Source organism: Sus scrofa, chromosome 9 (genome assembly GCF_000003025.6).
Source record: "Sus scrofa isolate TJ Tabasco breed Duroc chromosome 9, Sscrofa11.1, whole genome shotgun sequence".
Lineage (NCBI taxonomy): Eukaryota > Metazoa > Chordata > Mammalia > Artiodactyla > Suidae > Sus > Sus scrofa.
In genome coordinates, this window is record NC_010451.4 from 133,234,760 (window position 1) to 133,254,980 (window position 20,221).

General features: G+C 44.5%; 2 protein-coding genes across 8 annotated transcripts in view; one reads left to right on the forward strand and one right to left on the reverse strand.

The window, feature by feature from the left end:
* The window catches only part of C9H1orf74 (chromosome 9 C1orf74 homolog), a 64,060-nt gene extending 47,059 nt beyond the window's left edge, over window positions 1-17,001 (forward strand). The window contains exon 3 of the mRNA XM_021063892.1: window positions 16,335-17,001. The gene's annotated coding sequence lies outside the window, so the exon portion shown is untranslated. The remainder of the gene's footprint in view (window positions 1-16,334) is intronic.
* Window positions 1-20,221, reverse strand: part of HSD11B1 (hydroxysteroid 11-beta dehydrogenase 1) — a 46,946-nt gene that overhangs the window by 3,309 nt on the left and 23,416 nt on the right.

Genomic DNA, 20,221 nt, shown 5'->3' on the forward strand with positions numbered 1-20,221 from the left:
GAGTGGTGTTAAAGCAGCTACTTTAAAGTCCTTGTCTCATACTTCTAAAATCTGGGTCATTTAGAATTGATCTCCATTGATTGCCTTTCCTCCTGTGCATGGGTCCCATATCTTATTCTCGGACGGAGAGTAGTTTTTTATTCAAACACGTCTCTGTAGGTAACCACTCCATCCTTAACCTCAATCATAAAGTTTGGCTTGAAATAACTCTTCAGTCAAGTTCCAGGAATGGGTGTGTGACAATCAGAGTTTGTGTCCAGCCAGCGTTTCTGATATTGCTGGGCTACAGACACGTCTAAGGCTGGACCAAAGACGCAAGCAGGGCTTCGGGACGCATTGTCGTTGCCTCACCAGGATGTAGTTCCCTTTCCTTCCTCTGTGGTAGAGCCCCAGTTGAAGTCATGTTTCCACCTGTTGCAGAGAATGCAGTATTCTCCCCGTATGTATTCAGCCTCTCTTCCCTAGTAGGAGGACCCTGATTTGTAGCTGGGCTCGTGGTTATCTGGAATAAAGCCCACATTTCTCAGCTTCGTTCAGCCAGATGTTGCCAAATGACTTAAGTACTGTCCCCTAAGTTGTACGCAGAAGTGTGTCATGTGATTTCTGGGATATGTCCTTCGAATAAAAAATCAGTCTCTCCCTTTTCAACCCCTCCTCTGTCTTGGTTCCTGAAGGTGGATATGAGGGCTGGGGCTCCAAAATTATTATGGTCCATGAAGTAGAAGCCACATGATGGGAATGGCAGAGCATTTGGAGAAAAGGAAGGAACCCAGGTGACCAAGGAGCTGGCATCCTGGCCCTATACTGCCCACTTCTAGACTTGATTTACCTTTTAACTTATTACGCCCATGGTGCTCTTAGGTTTTCTGTGTCAGAGAGCTGACCTAATCCATGCTGATATTCCCTCTCACCTTTATGTAGCCCAGGTGCCAAAGGAAAGCTGATACCATCTCTAACTCTCACAGCGGGCTTGTATAATTTATTTAATACCATGCTCCTTGCCCATAACTGATACAGAAATAGGCATTGGGCCCATTTTGGACCAATGAGACTCAAGGGAAATTCTGTTGGAGTGTCTGGGAAAGTTCTTTGCCCTCTTGGGAGAGTTTCTGAAAGTAGACATCCCGTTTCTCCTGCTGGACATTTTTCTGCATGGATATGGGGGCTAAAATTCCTACCGCTATCTCATGGGCAGCCTGAGGATGAAGCCACACGTGGAAGAGGGCAGAGCCAAGAGCATCACAGTCAACTGCGAAGCCCGCCCTGCATCTGGACTTCCAGTTATGTCAGTGATTTTCCTTATTGTTTAAGCCAAAAATAAATCCAAATTGTTTATAAGAATATAAGAATGGTTAAAAGTATGCACTCTAGAGTCAGATGACCTGGGTGTGAATCCCAAGTAAGCCATTCCTTAGCTTTAATATGTGGATAATAATATTCCTAAGCTGAAATAATCCATGTAATAGACTTGGCACAAGCTGGCAGATAGGCAGCATTTAATAAATGCTATTATTGTTAGTATTAGCATTTCAAATTGGTGAGAAAAGTATGAACTGTTCAGAAAAATCACATTGGAACAAATAGCTAGCTACTTGGAGAAGAGAAAAATGCCATTCTAATAAATAAATTCAAATTATATTAGAGAGCATATGTGAAAAATAAAATAATAAAACATGGATGAATATATAATCTCAAGGTAAAAGATACTTTTTAAAGCATGAACTCAAAGGCATATGCTATAGAGCAAGAAATAAATATGGGAGTTCCCGTGGTGACTCAGTGGTTAATGAATCCGACTAGGAACCATGAGGTTGTGGGTTCGATCCCTGGCCTTGCTCAGTGGGTTAAGGATCTGGCGTTGCCGTGAGCTGTGGTATAGGTTGCAGACGTGGCTTGGATCCCTCATTGCTGTGGCTCTGGCGTAGGCTGGCAGTTACAGCTCTGATTTGACCCCTAGCCTGGGAACCTCCATATGCCACAGGAGCAGCCCTAGAAATGGCAGAAAGACAAAGAAAAAAAAGAAAGAAGTAGATTTGAGCCTCCATGACGTAAAAAGCTTCGGTGTGCTAGAAATGCTCTCCACTCTCTTCCTACACGCATCCCCTTCCAAAAGATTTTCCTTTCCGTCCAGAGAAGGTCAGGCCAGTCTTAGTTACTATGCACAGCGGCTTGAACACGTATCATGGTCTCTCTCTCAAGAAACTGAAATAAGCAGCACCGGGATTCTAATTAGCTGCTGTTGAAATCTGCACTAAAAGGTCACATAAAATAGGGACTGGGGTCACTTTTCCAGTCAGGGAAAAGGTCAAGTACGCAGGGACAGGCAGCCACATGGAACAGACAAACTAATCCTAAAATGTTAGCTAAGTAAGAGCTAACATTTATTTAGCTCTGACACGCTAGTTTAAAGTCCAAAGGCTAGCTAATTACCTAACGTTGCATAGCTGATGAGTTGGAAAACCAGGAGTTAAATCAGCGTTCACATTTTTTTTTTTTTTTTTTGGGTCTCTTTTTGTCTTTTGTTGTTGTTGTTGTTGCTCCCGCGGCATATGGAGGTTCCCAGGCTAGGGGTCGAATTGGAGCTGTAGCCACCGGCCTACGCCAGAGCCACAGCAACGCGGGATCCGAGCTGCGTCTGCAACCTACACCACAGCTCACGGCAACGCCAGCATTCAAATTTTGACTCTAGTGGCCCACAGTCTCAGGCGTAAGGTGGTGTGTCCTCTGTGGAAGCTATTGTTCTTCAAATGAGTGTTTCTTAGTTGCCATGTGTCAAATTAGCCATTCCTGTGAAGATTCTCTCTGCTTGACAGTTAAGCTCTCCGTAGCCAACAATTACAAAGAGCAGAAACATGTTCACTTCTAAGCTGACAGACAGGGGTACCCATAAATAGACAGGGCTAGTCACACCTAGTCCCTTTGCCTTAGTTTCCTAGGGCTGTCATAAATTATCACAAACCTGTAATAAACAGGGACTTATTCTCTCCTAGTTCCAGAGGTTGTAAGTCCAAAACCAAAGTATAGGCAGGGCCATATTCGCTCCACAGACTTTAGTGGAGATTCCTTTTTTCAAAAAATTTTTTTATTAAAGGAGAGTTGATTTACAGTGTTCTGTCAATTTCAGCTGTACAGCAAAGAGACCAAGTCACACATACATACATATCTATATACATTCTTTTTCTCATATTATCTTCTATCATGTTCTATCGCAAGAGACTGGATGTAGTTCCCGATGCTATACAGCAGGAGCTCATTGCTTATCTATTCTATTTTTTTTTTTTTTTTTTTTTTGTCTTTTTGTCTTTTGTTGTTGTTGCTATTTCTTGGGCTGCTCCCGCGGCACATGAAGGTTCCCAGGCTAGGGGTCGAATCGGAGCTGTAGCCACCATCCTACGCCAGAGCCACAGCAACGTGGGATCCGAGCCGCGTCTGCAACCTACACCACAGCTCACGGCAACGCCGGATCGTTAACTCACTGAGCAAGGGCAGGGACCGAACCCGCAACCTCATGGTTCCTAGTCGGATTCGTTAACCACTGCGCCACGACGGGAACTCCAGCTTATCTATTCTAAATGTAATAGTTTGTGTCTGCTAAAACCAGACTTCCAGTCCATCCCTCTCCCTCCCCCTCCCCCTTGGCAACCAAAAGTCTGTTCTCCCTGTCTCTGAGTCTGTTTCTGTTCTGTAGCTAGGTTCATCTGTGCCATATTTTAGATTCCTCATATAAGTGATATCATATGATATTCAGCTTTCGCTTTCTGACTTATTTCACGTAGTATGAGAATCTTGAATTGCATCCATGCATTGAAATCTGTAGATTGCTTTGGGTAGGATGGCGATTTTATAATATTAATTCTTCCATTCCGGGAGTATGGAATATCTTTCCATTTCTTTGAATCCTCTTTAATTTCCTTGATTAATGTTTCATATTTCTCAATATGTAAGTCTTTTACCTCCTTGGTCAGGTTTAGTCCTAGGTATTTAATTTTTTTGGATGCGATTTTATTTTATTTTATATTTTAATTTAATTTTTGCTTTTTGGAGCCACACTCGCAGCATGTGGAAGTTCCCAGACTAGGGGCCAAATTGGAGCTACAGCTGCCAGCCTATGCCACAGCCACAGCAACTCCGGATCCAAGCCATGTCTGTAGTCTCCCCACAGCTCACGGAAACACTGGATCCCTAACCCACTGAGCAATGCCAGGGATCAAAGCCACATCCTCATGGGTACTAGTGGGATTCATTTCTGCTGCACCACAATGGGAACTCCTTTTGGATGTGATTTTAAAAAGTATTGTTTTTTTAATATTCCTTTTCTAATATTTCTTTGTTAGAATACAGAAATGCAACCAAGTTCTGAATGTTAATCTTGTATCCTGCTACTTTTGCTGAATTCGTTGATCACTTTGAGTAGTTTTTGTGTGGAGTCCTTAAGGTTTCCTATATACAGTAGCATGTCGTCTGTACGACATGAGTGACAGTTTTACCTCTTCTCTTCCAGTGTGGACACCTACTTCTTTTGTCTGTCTGATTGCTGTGGCTAGGACTTCCTATACTGTGTTGAATAACAGTGGTGAGAGTGAGCATCCTTTTCTTGTTCCAGTTTGGAGCAGGAAGGCTTTCAGCTTTTCTCCATTGAGTATTATATTGGCTGTGGGTTTGCCATAAATGGCTTTTATTGGAGAATCCTCTCTTTCTCTTCAAGCTTCTGATACCTGCTCTTATATCTTGGTGTTCCTTGACTTGTAGACACATCACTCCAATCTCTGCCTCCATCGTCACAATTTTGTGTGTGTCTTTTGCTCTTCTTCTTAAGACACTTTTCATTGGATTTAGGCTTGCCCAGATTATCCAGGATGATTTCATCTTGAGATCCTTAATTACATCTGCAAAGACCCTTTTCCATATGAGCTCACATGCACAGGTTCCAGGTGGATATATCTTTGGGGGCCATCCTTCAGCCCACTGTGCCCTTCTAGGTGATAATGAAGGTATGGGCGTTTTATAATGGCTCTGTCCTGGTAGTGGTAGAAATGCAGAAGCAAGGGACCACATGGCCCCACAGTCTGTATTCCTGTACCTGTGGTTTCTGTCCCCTTAATGGAGCTTGGTGTATCCCATTTTCTATTCTTAATTACGATGCAATGCTCAGAGTACAAAAAAGGATTCTCAGGTGTTTTGGAGGAGAAAAGGAGAGGGATGTTGTTATTGTTCCTGAGAAGAAGGTGAGAAGTGAGAGAAAAAGAAAGAGGAAGAAGAGAGAGGGTGTTAGGAAGGAGCCAGACATGGCAGAAGAGTCTTTGAAAAATTCATCAGATAGAAGTGTGGTTTCAAAAAACATTCTACGTGGTGAAGAAAAATGCTGAATTATTAGACCAGGTTTGAGACGGAACAGACTACTGAAAGTTATTCATCTTTATTCTGAAAATTATGCATGAGGTACCCTGTAACCGAACTACCTATGGGAACTGTCCGTTTTTCAGCTGAAGGCTATAGCTGAAGTGGCATCCATTATAACTATATTTCATCTCTGAAATTCTGTGACCTTCTACTGTTCTGAAAACCTTTCAATTCTCAGATTTAATTCCCATAAGGACCATGTGGGGAGATTCTTCTAGTTGGTGTTCTGGTGGAGGGCTGTGCCGAAGCGTTCAGGAGGGAAGAGGGTCTTTCGCCATAAACTATATTTATGATGGTTTTAAGAGTGGATATGGGAGCAGGAAATGCCTGGCGGCATAATCTTATTGAAGCTGACCTGGAAATTCCCAGAAGTGGAGGGGAAGGGTCTTTGGAGGAGCTGAAGTTTCACAATGACAGTTGGGTCAGTGTCACTAAGTTATCAGTTGTGGAGTTCCCCTCGTAGCTCAGCGGTTAAGGAACCTGACTAGCATCCACGAGGACACAGGTTCGATCCCTGGCCTTGCTCAGTGGGTTAAGGATCTGGCGTTTCCATGAGCTGTGGTGTAGGTCGCAGTCATGGCTCAGATCTCATGTTGCTGTGGCTCTGGCATAGGCCAGTGGCCACCGCTCCGATTGGACCCCTAGCCTGGGAACTTTCATGTGCCATGGGTGTGGCCCTAAAAAAAGACAAAAAGACACACACAAACAATTATGAGTTGTTATGTCTCATTAAAGCCCAAACTAGGGAGTTCCCATTTTGGTTCAGTGGGTTAAGAATCTGACAAGTGTCCGTGAGAATGTAGGTTCTATCCCTGGCCTTGCTCAGTGGGTTATGGATCTGGCATTGCCATAAGCCATGGTGTAGGTTGCAGATGTGGCTCAGATCCTGTGTTGCTACGGCTGTGGTGTAGGCCTCAGCTGCAGCCCTGATGTGACGCCTAGACTGAGAACTACCATATGCTACTGGTGCTGCCATAAAAAGAAAGAAAAACAAAAGCCCAACTGGTATGATCAGGGAAAATACATGTCCCATATCTCAAGTGAATATTCCAGGGAAGAAAGATACCGGACTAACTAGGAAACTTCACCTGCAGGAGGTAAGTTCTGAACTAGGCTTTTTTTTTTTGCTATTTCTTTGGGCCGCTCCCGAGGCATATGGAAGTTCCCAGGCTAGGGGTCGAATGAGCTATAGCCACTGGCCTACGCCAGAGCCACAGCAACGCGGGATCCGAGCCGCGTCTGCAACCTACACCACAGCTCACGGCAACGCCAGATCGTTAACCCACTGAGCAAGGGCAGGGACCGAACCCGCAACCTCATGGTTCCTAGTCGGATTTGTTAACCACTGCGCCACGATGGGAACTCCTGAACTAGGCTTTGATGAAAGAAAGAGCTGGCAGGACCGGGGCGGGGCGGGGGGTGGGTCTTGAACAAAGACTAGAGTTAGTTACAGTGACAAACCAGTAGAATGAGTAAAATAATAACAAAGTTTACCATATTTTCTCCTCTATAAAATTATAGGCTTATAAGCACTTATCTGAAACCCTTAGGGCCTGATGTGTTATAGAATAGTTTTGGAATCTAGGAGACAGTGTGGGACGTGTACCGGATATTACACAACACTCCCAGTGTGGTCTGGGGAGGCATCCTGTAAGCAAACACATTATTATTTCTGCACTGAAATATCTGAAGTTTCACACTGAGATCAAGGCTTTACGTAGCCTCAATTTAGTTCAAGTTAAATTAACTATATAGAATTAATTGTGAGAAAAACCCTTGGTTTTCAGTGCTCACCCTCACCCCCTCAACTTTTTGGATTTTAGAATTGCAGATAAAGGATCGTAAAGCACTCTAGGCTCCCTGAAGGAAAGCTGAAACACATGAAAAAACAGAAAAAAGAGGAAAGAGGAAAGACACCTCCTAGGTTCCCAGTATTCCAGAACAGTCTTGGTGCATCTCATTAAAGTCTGTTTTCCCTTCTCCGTCTTGTTCTTAAACATTTTCCCACATCATGCTAATTAGCTTGTGTGAGGAAGCTTGCATGCTGCTGTAGATAAAATATATTTAGAAGTTTCAGAGAGCTGAAAAGGGCAAAGCACCTCTAAAAAGGTGGACTTTTGTTTTTCAAAATGCATCTGTGAGCTAAGGGGCCCTGGTCAAAATAGAATAAATAATGTGGGCAGGAGGTTAGGATTTGACTTTTCCCATTCTAATTTCAGCGGGGGTCAAAGGCTGCTGATACAGTAATTAGCAAGAGCCTCTGTGTTCTGAAGGGAGCTCCAGATGATATGTGCGCCTTACACAGGGTGTGTGGTAACACAGACACCGCCCCTCCCAATCCTAAAAACAAAATCCAATTTGCAGCACGTAGACCCTTAACCATCCTGAGGGGTTAGAAAGGGCCGAAGGTGAAGCAGTCAGAGAGGACAGGTCTCAGGGCAAGGCCACGAGCAGGGTCTCACGATCTTCCGAGAAGAAGAGGTTAGTCCTGTGAGATCTGGGTCCCCAGGAGTTTGAGGGGTGCTAAGGGCTTGGCTTTTTTTTTTTTTTTTTGCCATTTCTTGGGCCGCTCCAGCGGCATATGGAGGTACCCAGGCTAGGGGTCTAATCGGAGCTGTAGCCACCGGCCTACGCCAGAGCCACAGCAACGTGGGATCCGAGCCACGTCTGCAGCCTACACCACAGCTCACGGCAACGCCGGATCCTTAACCCACTGAGCAAGGGCAGGGATCGAACCCGCAACCTCATGGTTCCTAGTCGGATTCGTTAACCACTGCGCCACGACGGGAACTCCAAGGGCTTGGGTTTGACCCAGAGAGAGGTGCTGGTTTTGGGCAAGGCCACCGCAGAGCTAGTGTAAATTGTGTCCCTGTGGGGGGCCTGAAGTCCAGCCGACATTCTGCCCACCATCCTTTAGGCCTTGTCCCCGGGCTCATCCCTTTTGCCCTGGAGTCATTTCAGATCCTGCCCAAAAGGTCAGCCTAAGGGCTGGATGCATTTGTCTGTACTTGCCCTGTATTCCTGGGGTCTGAAGGAGGTAATATAAGCAGCTGCTGCCCAGCTCACAGGAAGAGCCATCACTGTCCCAGCGTGGACCTCCAAAGAAGCCATGAAAGCACCCAACGCCACGGTCAAGTGTGGTCATCCTCCCAGCGCAGAGAGCACGAGCTCTCAGAAAACGCTGTGTCTGGAGGAGACCAGTGCTGCAATGGCTGGGCACCCGCCAAGTAAGAGCTTTTCTACCCTGACCTCATCTTCCCTGCCTTCTCCCCTTCCTTTTAGAGGAAGGGCTAGAGGGAGCCTGGTGGGTCAAGACGGGGAGCAAGAGGAAAGGCTGGACACATCTCTCATTCCTCGCCCAGGTTTCCTCCAGTAGCAGGTTCAAGCTGGGTGAGCAGAGAAGCTTTAGTTCAAGTTAAATTACAAAGGACTGGACTTGTAGTTTAATTTAATTAAATTTTTTTTCTTTTTCTTTTTTTTTTTTTAGGGCAGCACCTACATATGGAAGTTTCCAGGCTAGGGGTCAAATCGGAGCTACAGCTTCCGGCCTACACCACTGTCACAGGAATGTGGGATCCAAGCTGCATCTGCGACCTACACAGAAGCTCACACCAGATCCTTGACCCACTGAGCGGGGCCAGGGCTTGAACCTGCATGCTCATGGTTACTAGTTGGGTTCGTAACCCGCTAAGCCACAATGGGAACTCCTGGACATTTTCATTACTGAAGTGAGACCCGTCCTGAGACTGGAAGCAGAGGATCTTGTATAACCCTAGGGAAATTGCCACCTGCCCTTGGTCACATCCAGGTTCAGGGAAGGACTCACCATGGAACAGTCTGAAGGAAAGAATAAATTTGTTTACTAATTGCACCCTACCAGGTCCACTTGTTCGACTTCTGCTGTTCGTAAAAAAATATGCCAGAAAACCAACCTAATTAAATCACATGAATAAGTAAATAAATGGACTGTTCTAATATGCAGGAAGCAGTCATGAAAGTGAAGGGATTAGAAGCCCGAGTGCCCAAGGATAAGTTTTAGTTTATGTAAAACTAAAAGCATGGGGAGCATGGGGCCATCACAACAGAATAGACATATGGCAGTTAGATTTATCTTCTGGAAACTTTATGCCACAAAGAAACAGATATGGTGACCATATTTTCTGAAGCAAAATATGGGACGTGGGTTTCGTCAAGAGTGCAGACTTGGTAATAAATAGGACAGACTGCAATTAGCTCTGTCCCAGAAACACAAGGACTTAGCCACTGTAGAAACAGCAAGAGCCAGAGGGCTGGCAGATCAGTTGTGCACTGGAGCTTGTTAGCTGAGCTGAAGAGGTCAAAAGCAGGCCTCACTGCCTTTGTTCATCCACTCCACACCCTCCATCCCCAGCTGCTTTGCTGGGACTTTGGAATTCTTTCCATTTCAAAGGCAGACTTCAAACTGCTTTAATTGAGAGCTAGGAAGAAAGTGCACAGGATTGAAAAGCTTCATTCCTATGTGCCTTTAGATTTTCACAGTGGCCCCAGGAAAATGTGCCACATCTTCTATTGAGCAGAAGGTTCATCAATTTGAGGTTCATTAGGGCTCAAGGGCTTTGAGGCTGGGAACCCATCCTGGCTCCTGCCCACTTTTTCTAGCTCATTCTAAAAATAATTTTTTTTTTTTTTTTTTTTTTTTTTTTAGCTAGGACCCTCATGGTCTAAACTCTTTGGTTGTTTGAGTTGAGTTGGAGTCTAAAGATAAATCCATGTCTTTACTCCAGGCTTTTGGATCTGAAGTGTCATTATAAGCATTGAGACAGTTCACAATTCAAGAATAACTGAAGCAGTGGGGATGGCTGGCACTGCCCAGGCAGAGCACGTTGGGTGAAAAGAGATGAGGGCTTAAGCTGAAAAGAATCCCAAGGAAACCCACTAGAGAGAAGGGGGCAGTAAGAACAGTTGGAGGAAACCCAGGGAAGTGTTTTGGTGGAAGACAAGGGAGGAGTGTGGTGTTGAGACAGCACAAAATCCTGCAGAGAGAAGATAGAACCTGTTTCTAAATTGCATCAGGTGATTTTGGCAAGAGCATTTCTGTGCAGGTCCAGGGCCTGGGGAACGTAGCTCCTCCCATTGCTTTAGAGCCTCAGCACATCTCCCAAGGAAAGAAGAAAAAAACAGATTTTAAGGCCCCCCCACTGTTGAAGGGTGGGCCTAATGCAGCTCCACCAGAATTGCCAAATCTCCCACAAAGCTGCCTAAACAGCTAGGCTTGGAGAGGAGAGTTGTCAGTGGACTGTAAGTTCATCCACCAGGGGTCTGTTTCTCCACCAAGGGCTAGGTTCATCCCTCAGGGGACAGGTTCATCCACCAAAGGTCAGGTTAATCCTCTAGGGGTCGGTCTCATCCACCAAGGGTCCAGTTCATCCACTGTGGTCAGTTTCATCCACCAAGGGTCAGGTTCATCCACCAAGGTCAGGGGAAGGATTTACATTCCCTTCACCTTGAGCCACATCAGAGGAGCTTCAAGAGGATTATTTGGAGCCCTTTACCAAGGTTCCTCTGGAGTTTGGGGATTGGTATTTGACTCACTCCTGGAAGTCTAAAGGCAGGAGGCAGGGCTGGAACTGCCCTAGCTTGAGAGCAAAGCTGAGTGCATTGTGGGATCAAATATATCCACACACAGCATGCTTTCCAGAGACCTGGAGGGATGGTGGGGGACTGGCCTGAGGTCACCTTCCCAAGGGATGGTGGGTGGACTGGGTCAAGAAGGCTGGACTGATTGAAGCCCTGGAGCTGAGGAGGAAGCTTAAAGGAGTGAGCTAGAGGAAGTGTTGCTTATGCTAAGGGGGTCCCCTGCAGGAAATCCCTGAGGAACCCATGGAAAAGCCCCATGAAATCCACCCTCACCTCCTCCAAGTTCCTAGAGCCCTAGGATGAGGATTTCTTTTTTTTCTTCTGAAATAATTTCAAACCAAAGGAGGAGTTGCAAGAAGAGTACAAGTGGCCTTTTCCCTTCCCCCTTCCCTGAACTGTTGGAGAGAAAATGCTACAGTTGAGGCAATCACTGACCTGCTATCCCAGCACTCCTGATCTTATTAGCATGCATTTCCTATGCATAGGGACATTCTCCTACATAACCATCCAAATGAGGAAAGTTATTTATTTGTTCCCTAGACCTGTGGAATAAATTATCATCAGCCAAAAGATTTAAGACAACAGATGTATTTTCCCATGGTTCAGAAGGCCAGAAGCCTGTAATCAAGGTGTTGGCGGGGCTGTACTCTCTCCAAAGGCTTGAGGGCAAGGAGCATCTTCTCTTGCCTCCTCTAGCTTCTAGTGGCTGTCAGCATTCTCTATAGCTGCATCACTGCAGACTCTGCCTTCATCTTCACACAGCCTTCTTCTTGTCTGCTTCTGTCTTTGTCTTCTGTCTCTTACAAGGACACTTGTCATTGGATTTAGGGCCCACCTAGGTCATCCTGAATGATATAAATGCAATTACAGCTGCAAAGAACTTTTTTTTTTTTTCCAAATAAGGCCACCTACACAGGTTCAGGGAGTTAGGATATAGACATATCTTTTGAGGGTCACCGTTCAACTTACTCCAGGAACGTGGATGTATCTCTCTCATCTAGTCCACAGTCCCATTCAAGCTTGTCACATGTCCCAATGATACTCTTTAGAGCAAAGGATTCAACTGAAGATCACATGTTGCATTTAGTTATCACAACTCCAGCTTCCTTTATGCTGGAACATACCCTTGTCTTTCCTAGACTTACTTTCATGACATTGATAAAGCCAAAGAGTACTTACTGCTAGTCATTTTGTTCAAGATGGTAATGCTGAGTGGGCTTATCCTGGATCGTGAGACTTGATTTGGCAGTTTTCATGAATTTTGCCAGCAGGTTGGTCTCACGTCAATATGGCTGTCATGAAATTATTTATGCATTGTATTTCTTGATGTTTGCCGTCTAGAGAGCTAGTTGGTAAACATTTCCTAGCCCACTGCTGATGAGTGCCCCTGAGTATGGATTTCTCATGATTTGATTCAGGCATGTATTTTTGGCAGGATCACGCAAGTAATTCTCTTCACACTGCATCTCACCAGATGATACATGATTTCAATTTATTTCATTACTCGCAACTAACTTCGATCCTTTGATTCAGGTGGTGTCTGTCTGTCCACCGTAAAATTGCTCTTTTTCCCTAGTAGTCAATAAGTATTTTGTTGAATAGCATTAAAAAAAAAAAACTACCTTAATCCATTTTAAGCCTACAGTTCAGTGGCATTAAATACATTCATATTGTTGTGCAACCATCACCATCATTCATCCCCAGAGCTCTTTTCATCTTGCAAAACTGAACCTCTGTACCTATTAAACAATAACTCCCCATCCTCCTTTCCCTGGAGTCTCTGGCAACCATCATTCTATGTTCTCTCTAGGATATGGGCTGTTCTTAGTAACATATGAATTTAATCATGTAGTATTTGTCTTTTTGTGACTGGCTCACTTAGCATAATGTCCTTAAGGTTTATCCATGTTGTAGCATTCATCAGAATTTCCTTACTTTTTAAGGCTGAATTGTATGTACCACAGTTCAACTTGCTTATCTATTATCTGTGGATGGGCACTTGGGTTGCTTCTATGTTTTAGCCATTGTGAATAAGGCTACCATGAACATGAAGGTACACATATCTCTTCAACACTCAGATTTCTAAAAATACTGAATCACTAGGTTGTGCACCTGACTTCAGTATAAGACTGTAAATCAACTCCATTTCAATTTAAAAAAAGAAAGAAGGAAAAACGACTTTGCTTTCAATTCTTTTGAGTATATACCCAGGAGTATAATTTCTGAGTCATATGGTAATCCTGTTTTTAATTTTTTGAGGAACGTCCATTTATTTTCTGCAGCAGCTGCACCATTCTGAAGTCCTGCCAACAGGGCGCAAGGTCCAGGGTCTTCCTATTCTGTCAACAGTTGTTATTTTTCATTTTTGTTCTTGATGTTGGCCATCCTAACAGTTGTGAGGTGATACCTTCTTTTCAATTTGCATTTCTTTGATAATTAGTGATGTTGAGAGCCTTTTCACATACCCGTGGGCCATTTGTGTATCTTCTTTGGAGAAGTGTCTTTTCAAGTCCTTTGCCCATTTTTGAATCAAGTTGTTCGTTTTTTGTTGCTGAGTAGGTGGTACTTTGAGACTATGTAGTGGGATTTTTAGTAAACTTTTACCCACTTAGTTTACCACCCATTGATGCTTCCTGGATGACTTATTACTATGACAGTGGCCAAAGGGTGATTTTACTTATTTAGTTGCTCCTTCTATATTTAGCATTTGGTTTTTTACCTTGTGGAAGAAACTTCTCATCCCTGCATTTATTCATCCATGTATTTATATCATTATGGCTTCTTTCTGCATGTCATGGTTTATAATCTGTTATTATCATTATTATTCACTTGACTCTCCCAGTGGTCCCAGATTTGGCTAGTCGGAGCTCATAAAAAGTTTCTGTGTTCTAGTAACATGCTCCCATTATTCCTCACTTAGAGGCATAACAAAATTTTCAGGTTCATCTTCTACCTTTCTGGCCACTTCCCTGGAATCAACCATTTCTCTGAGAAGTGGTGGTTTCTTTTGGTGGAGAATGATATTTATAAACCAAGATCTGGGTGCTGACTGTGCTCTCAGGGCCTCTCAGATGACAGAGCTAGGGAATATATGCACACATATATAGACACCTGTATCTTTATTTCCATATCTATCCATGTATATTAAAAACTGTTGAGTCACACAACACCTCCAATTCCAATTCAGCATCACAGAGTTCAATCAAATTTTCTTCATTTTCATATTTGTGATTCTGAAAGTGAGAACCTAGTTTCTGTTACTGTCAGCATATTTGGTGAGTGCCCACATGTATGATTTTTCTTGGGCCGCATCTGGGCCTCTATGTGGACACCCTCTCCAGTGCACTTAGGCTCTGACACCCCATGCTAAGTGCCACATGGGCAGCCTCCTCAGCCACTTGGGCTCTTAGACTTTCCACCAGGATTTACACTAGGCTACAACAGCTGCCCCTTGTGTGGACACCCTCATTTCAGTCTTGCTATTCCAAGTCAGGCTGTCGCTGCTTCTCGAATTTAGAATTTTTGTAGTCACTATGCATAAAAATCTATATAGTATCTCACTACAATTTAGGAAACTGTCCCTAGTGGTGGCTATTCACATTGCTTTCAGAGAATGTGAACAATGCAGTGACATCGGCTTGCACTGGAACATGGGCTCGTGGTGTCAGGTTCTTTGCCTGACGTTCTTGCTCACTGTCATAGCCCTGGCATCTGGAATTGTGCCTGGCTCAGAGTGGACCCTCCATTCAGATTTTTTGAATAAATGAATGAACAAATTTGGGGAACATCTGTGCAAGTTTATCTATAGAATAATTTCTGAGATGTAAAGTTATGCATCTTTCTTCCTATCCGTTTTTCATCTTGAAAGTACCTTAAACGGACTTCTCCTATGCAATCAGTGCTTATTTCAACAGGAATCCTCCTTGGGTCAGCCCCAGTCATCTAAAGCTATCTAGTCGCACCATTCAAATCCACTTTTCACTTTGTTAACTTTAAATTTAACGGTGCTTCATAGATATGTCTGTCAAAGTTTGCAACAAGAAGCTACATGTGACATGGATTTGCTGTATTTATTGTGAGAAAAGCTTTGCTAATATCTCATTGGGCAAGGACATAGAAAAACAACTTCATAGAATAAAAAATTTAAATGACGTACAAACACACAAATATGAAATTCATTCATTCATTATCTGACTGTTATTAAATATCTACTATGTGCCAGGTGCTGTTATAGGAAATAAGAATATAAGTGTAACGAAAAAACAGAATACTGTTGCCCTTAGAGGACAGGGACCTCATGCTCCGTTTCACAAGTCAGCGAAGAATTCAAATTATAACCACTAAGTGCCTTTTTCCTTTACTTAGAAAATTATTACTTGCTGAAAACTTAGCTAACTCTGCAAAGTAGGTGTGAGATGAAAACTCATCTGTATATTCAGGGTGGCAGTGGAACATGATGCTCATATTCATTCAAATTGGTTTTTATTTTTGTCTATTGAAAAAGTCAGGTTCTTTATTTTTTTATTTTATCTAGCAAGTTGGAAAATGGTACCAATAGCCTTAAAAATTGTTCCATCATTTTATCCAGTAAATCTAGTACTACGAATTTATCGACTAAGCCACAGATTTATGTGCAAGATACTTGTTTTAGGTGTGTGTGTGTGTGTATGTGTGTGTGTGTGTGTGTGTGTGTGTGTGTCTTTTTCGGGCTGCACCTGCACCTGCAGCATATGGAGTTTCCCTGGCTACGGGTCCAACTGGAGTTGCAGCTGCCAGCCTACACCACAGCCACAGCAACGCCAGAGCTGAGTCTCACCTGTGACCTACAGTGCAGCTCGCCAAAATGCCTCCCTGAGTGAGGCCAGGGATCAAATCTGTGTCCTCATGGATACTAGTCGGGTTTGTTACTGCTGAGCCACAATGGGAACTCTTGTTTTAGCATTTTTAAAATACACTGAGGAAACCAAGTCCTTCTAAAACTGAGTTTCCCTGCTGAGTTTATGATTCATCTCTCCATCCACAACTTGATATCCTTTCTTATTGCACCCCCATTCCCCTTGAGATTGGGCAGCATCAAAGAAAAGGGGGGATTGAAAACAAGCAAGACCCTGAGGCGCCTTCCCAGGTACAAAAGCCTCTGCATGTCTCCCCTTTCTTGCTTGTAGAAAAAAAAACAAGCTTTCGTCTCTTAGGTCTTCCCTGAGTTCCAAAGAGCAGACTCGAGCAGTTACTAATTAGGTCAAGAGTCACAGGACCCCTGGTTCCTCCTGAAGGAATATAAATAATAATGTGATGCACATCTCTGAGTTGTTCTGCAGGAACTAAGCCCCCGACTCAGGGGGAGGATGGTGACTCTGCTGACCACAAGCATGTAGACTTCAGACTGGCTGGAACAAGAAGGTTGACGGAGATTCTCGAAACATCACCCTGTCATCTCAACGCAGCCAATCAGAAGAAGGTCCACGAGCTGACCATGCGTCCCATGACTCTCTCCCCAACCTGTCTTGCCCAAAGCCAAAACCCTTGCCCCCAAGCCAGTAGAGAGTTTGAGTCTTTTCCACATGAGCTGTCAGTTCTCCTTACATGGTGCCCTGCGGTAAATGCTGTATGTTCCTTCACCACCACCTGGGGGTCAGCAGATTGGCTCTGCTGCACAGCAGGTGAGCAGACCTGACTTCTGCTCAGTAACATAACCTAAATACCTGGCAGCTGGAAAATAATTATTCTATATCTGTCTAGAAGGAAATTCTCCACAATTTTTATTTTCAGCTTTATGCTTCTCTTCATCTTCCCAGTTTTCATAATCCATGTGTATATGTATAGGTTTTATAATCACGGAAACATTTTTAAAAAGTTGTTGGAGGCATCGCTCATTCCATCATTTTGTGCCCTCAGTTTATAATCTTTTATGAGAGGTTTATTTCAGAAATTATTTGCTTCCTGCAGTGCTTCTGTCTTTTGAATATAATCTTGTCTATATACTGATCCTATTCTTTTTCTTTTTGTTAAGAAACTCAAGAGCCAAATTAGAAACTTAAGCACAGTATCTGTATTGAGTCTCATTCTGGCGTTTTTTATATTCTTTTGAGACCTGGTTTTCTGTTTGTGTATTTCCACATAGAATGTATTTGTTCTAAGTCTTTTCCGACTCCTTGGTAAGTAAACGTAGGGGCATGCATGATGGTGGAACCTGCTGTTTTCAGCAGGAAGAGGTCTTGAACGAGAAGAATGGTCTAACAGGTTAGGGAGCTCTGCCCGCCCAGCCCTTTCAAGGGAGTGAACCGGAGGAGTGGTCCGGGGATAGCACTGACGTGTTCTCAGTCCGCACCGAGTCGTCACTGCCGTCGGAAGAGCGGTTTCTCTTCGCCTCTCAAGTCTCCCTTCACCCCTCTTGAGGGGCAGAACCAACACTGAACTCCAGTGTTAAGTCCAGCAACGCGTTTCATTCCTCCACGTGCTTCCCCCGCACAGTCTCTTGAATTTAGGCAACAGTGAAACTGACATTTTTATACCCAGGCTGTTGATTCTCCTTTTGGGCCTTCTTCCAGGCCCTGTAGATGACATATCTACACACACACACACACACACACACACACACTCACACTCACACCTCGCCTCCTTACAGTTCTCCCCACGTGCCTCCAAACAGTCCAGACCTGGAGGACCCGCCCCCGCCCCCTGCACACACGTATATCCACCTGCAGAAACACTTCCACTCACCTTGGAAATTGTGGTCCCTGAACGTTATTTCTGAGGTAATTAGATTTAAGGGTAAAGATTTTTCTTTCTTAGAAAAATTAGGACTGTTGGGTGAGGGATAAATTACCCATTCAGCCGCTGTAGGTGCCCTAAAGGGTGCTGAGGGGTGGATGGAGGTGGACGGTAAGGGAATTCCCAGAGCCAGCAACACTGTCTCTGCTGATGCGAAAGACATAGCTGAGACTTTAAAGAACATATTAAAAGCATGGGACTTCCAGGTAACGCATGGCCTGAAAATACACTGGGCATGAAAACAAGGGCTGGAGTTCCTGTCATGGCACAGTGGTTAACGAATCCGACTAGGAACCATGAGGTTGCGGGTTCGGTCCCTGCCCTTGCTCAGTGGGTTAACAATCCGGCGTTGCCATGAGCTGTGGTGTAGGTTGCAGACGCGGCTCGGATCCCGCGTTGCTGTGGCTCTGGTGTAGGCCGGCGACTACAGCTCCTATTCGACCCCTAGCCCGGGAACCTCCTTATGCTGCAGGAGCAGCCCAAGAAATGGCAAAAAGACCAAAAAAAAAAAAAAAAAAAAAAAAAAGAAAACAAGGGCTGATCACTGTAATTCAATGACAACTTAATGCAGTCCCTGGAAGGAATGATTCAAAAGCCATCCCAGGACTCTTTGGCTGACCTTCGCATGAGTTTGAGGTTTAGCATCCCATGTTTGTGGAATTCAGATTTTTCAGGAGAAAGGATTGATGAATTTGCTTGCTGACTGCTTGAAAGACTATAGCCTATGTAAATTAACTATACTTCAATTAAAAAAAAAAAAAAGAATACAGCCTAGAGCAGACACATTGTTTCATTAGGGAGAGAAAGCAAAGTGTTTGTGCTTTACAAATTCACAGACAGGTTTCAGACTGGCCGGACTCTTGGCAATATAAACAACAGACACGAAGGAGAGTGGTCTGACCAGATTTCTACCTCCCAGAGTCCACGGAAATTGTGAGATGACATTTGGTAGGTGTAGAAGAGGTGTGGAAACAGAGGTTATCAGAATTTCATCATGCCCTTGAACTTCTATAGGAATTCCGTTCCTTCGGGGAACATTTAGGCTGTGTGTACATTGTAGAAAGTTAAACTCTCCAACCAAAGATGAAGCACAGCCTTGGCCTAGAGTGGACCTGCTATTAATCAGCTGAGACCGTAAAGCCACCTACACCATGACTGATGTGAGTGTTTTGGCCAGTGTCCTAGGATGGGTTGGGCATGTGCCCAGCACCCTCTCACTCAGTATGCATCCGGAAGCTCTCCCTTCCTTTCAGCCCAGAGAGACGCTGTGTCTGGGGAGGGGTGGGGAGTCTGTGTTGTCCAGGAAGCACAGGGATGCATATCAATCACTCTGTTTGGCGGGTAGCACAGACACACTGCCCTTTCATCCCGTCCCCAGGCAGGCCGTTCTCGTCCAGGAAGTAGAACTCTTTACAACATTGATGCTGTTCTCATTTACAGTATTAACCAATGGTTTTGAAGTCCTTAAGAAATTGCAAAATCCTCTAGGTAATTTGTTTTAACACTGCTGGGAACCACATGTAGATGGCTAATTTTGACCCTGGGATTTATGTCTCTGGCCACATCCTTATCACCGCTGAATCAACAAGCATGTGTGGGACTTCTCTCCTGGACCCGTTATAAAATGGGTCTAGGAATCCTCCAAGCTGGAAACTCTCTGGCTTTTTTTCACTCGTGATAACTTCGAATGCCGCCACCATCCAAAGCCTAGGAGAACCACTCTGCAGAGTTCGCTCATGAACTGCTCTCTGCGCACATTCTCTCCTGACCCCATTCGTTGATTAAAATGGACTTTTGATGAAGCAAGTTCAGATTTTGGAGAACACACCCAGTATGGACAGGTCTCTTATAATATGGTGTTTGTTTTCAGTGTTCCTTTCATTTTGCCTTGGCTTAACCCCCTTATCAGACAACTGTATGCTGTTAAGACATTTCACCTGTCAGTTTTACTTTTGCATCAACCATTTTCTTCAGGCTGCACCTCTTGGTCATGGAGGAAGCAAAATTCTCTTATCTGTGGGGACCAGGTCTCTCCCTGAGTCTCAGGACAGGCTGTCCTTCCAGCAGCCTCTAGGTAACCCTCTGAACCCCCGTTTGATGAGCACAAACCAACAGTCTTGAGGAGAGTGCTCTGACCCACTGCTCTGCCTCTGTTACTTCCAGAAATCTGAGGGTCCCTTTACCTTGAAGAAGTCCTCCTGGTTACGGCCTCCTGTGTCCCTAACCCTGCCTCTTTTACTTAGCGTGCCTGCTCCTCACTCTGACTGGCTTATCTGGCTGCCCACGCCCAGGGGCAAGTTGTTTATCAGCGGGTGTTTAACCTTTGCAGTTTCTATCCGGTTACTTCCCAGCACAGAGACTGATAAAAATGCAAATTCATCCCGAGCCCCTCCCCTCCCTGCACGTCTGCCTCTCCTCCCTCCACCCCCGCCCT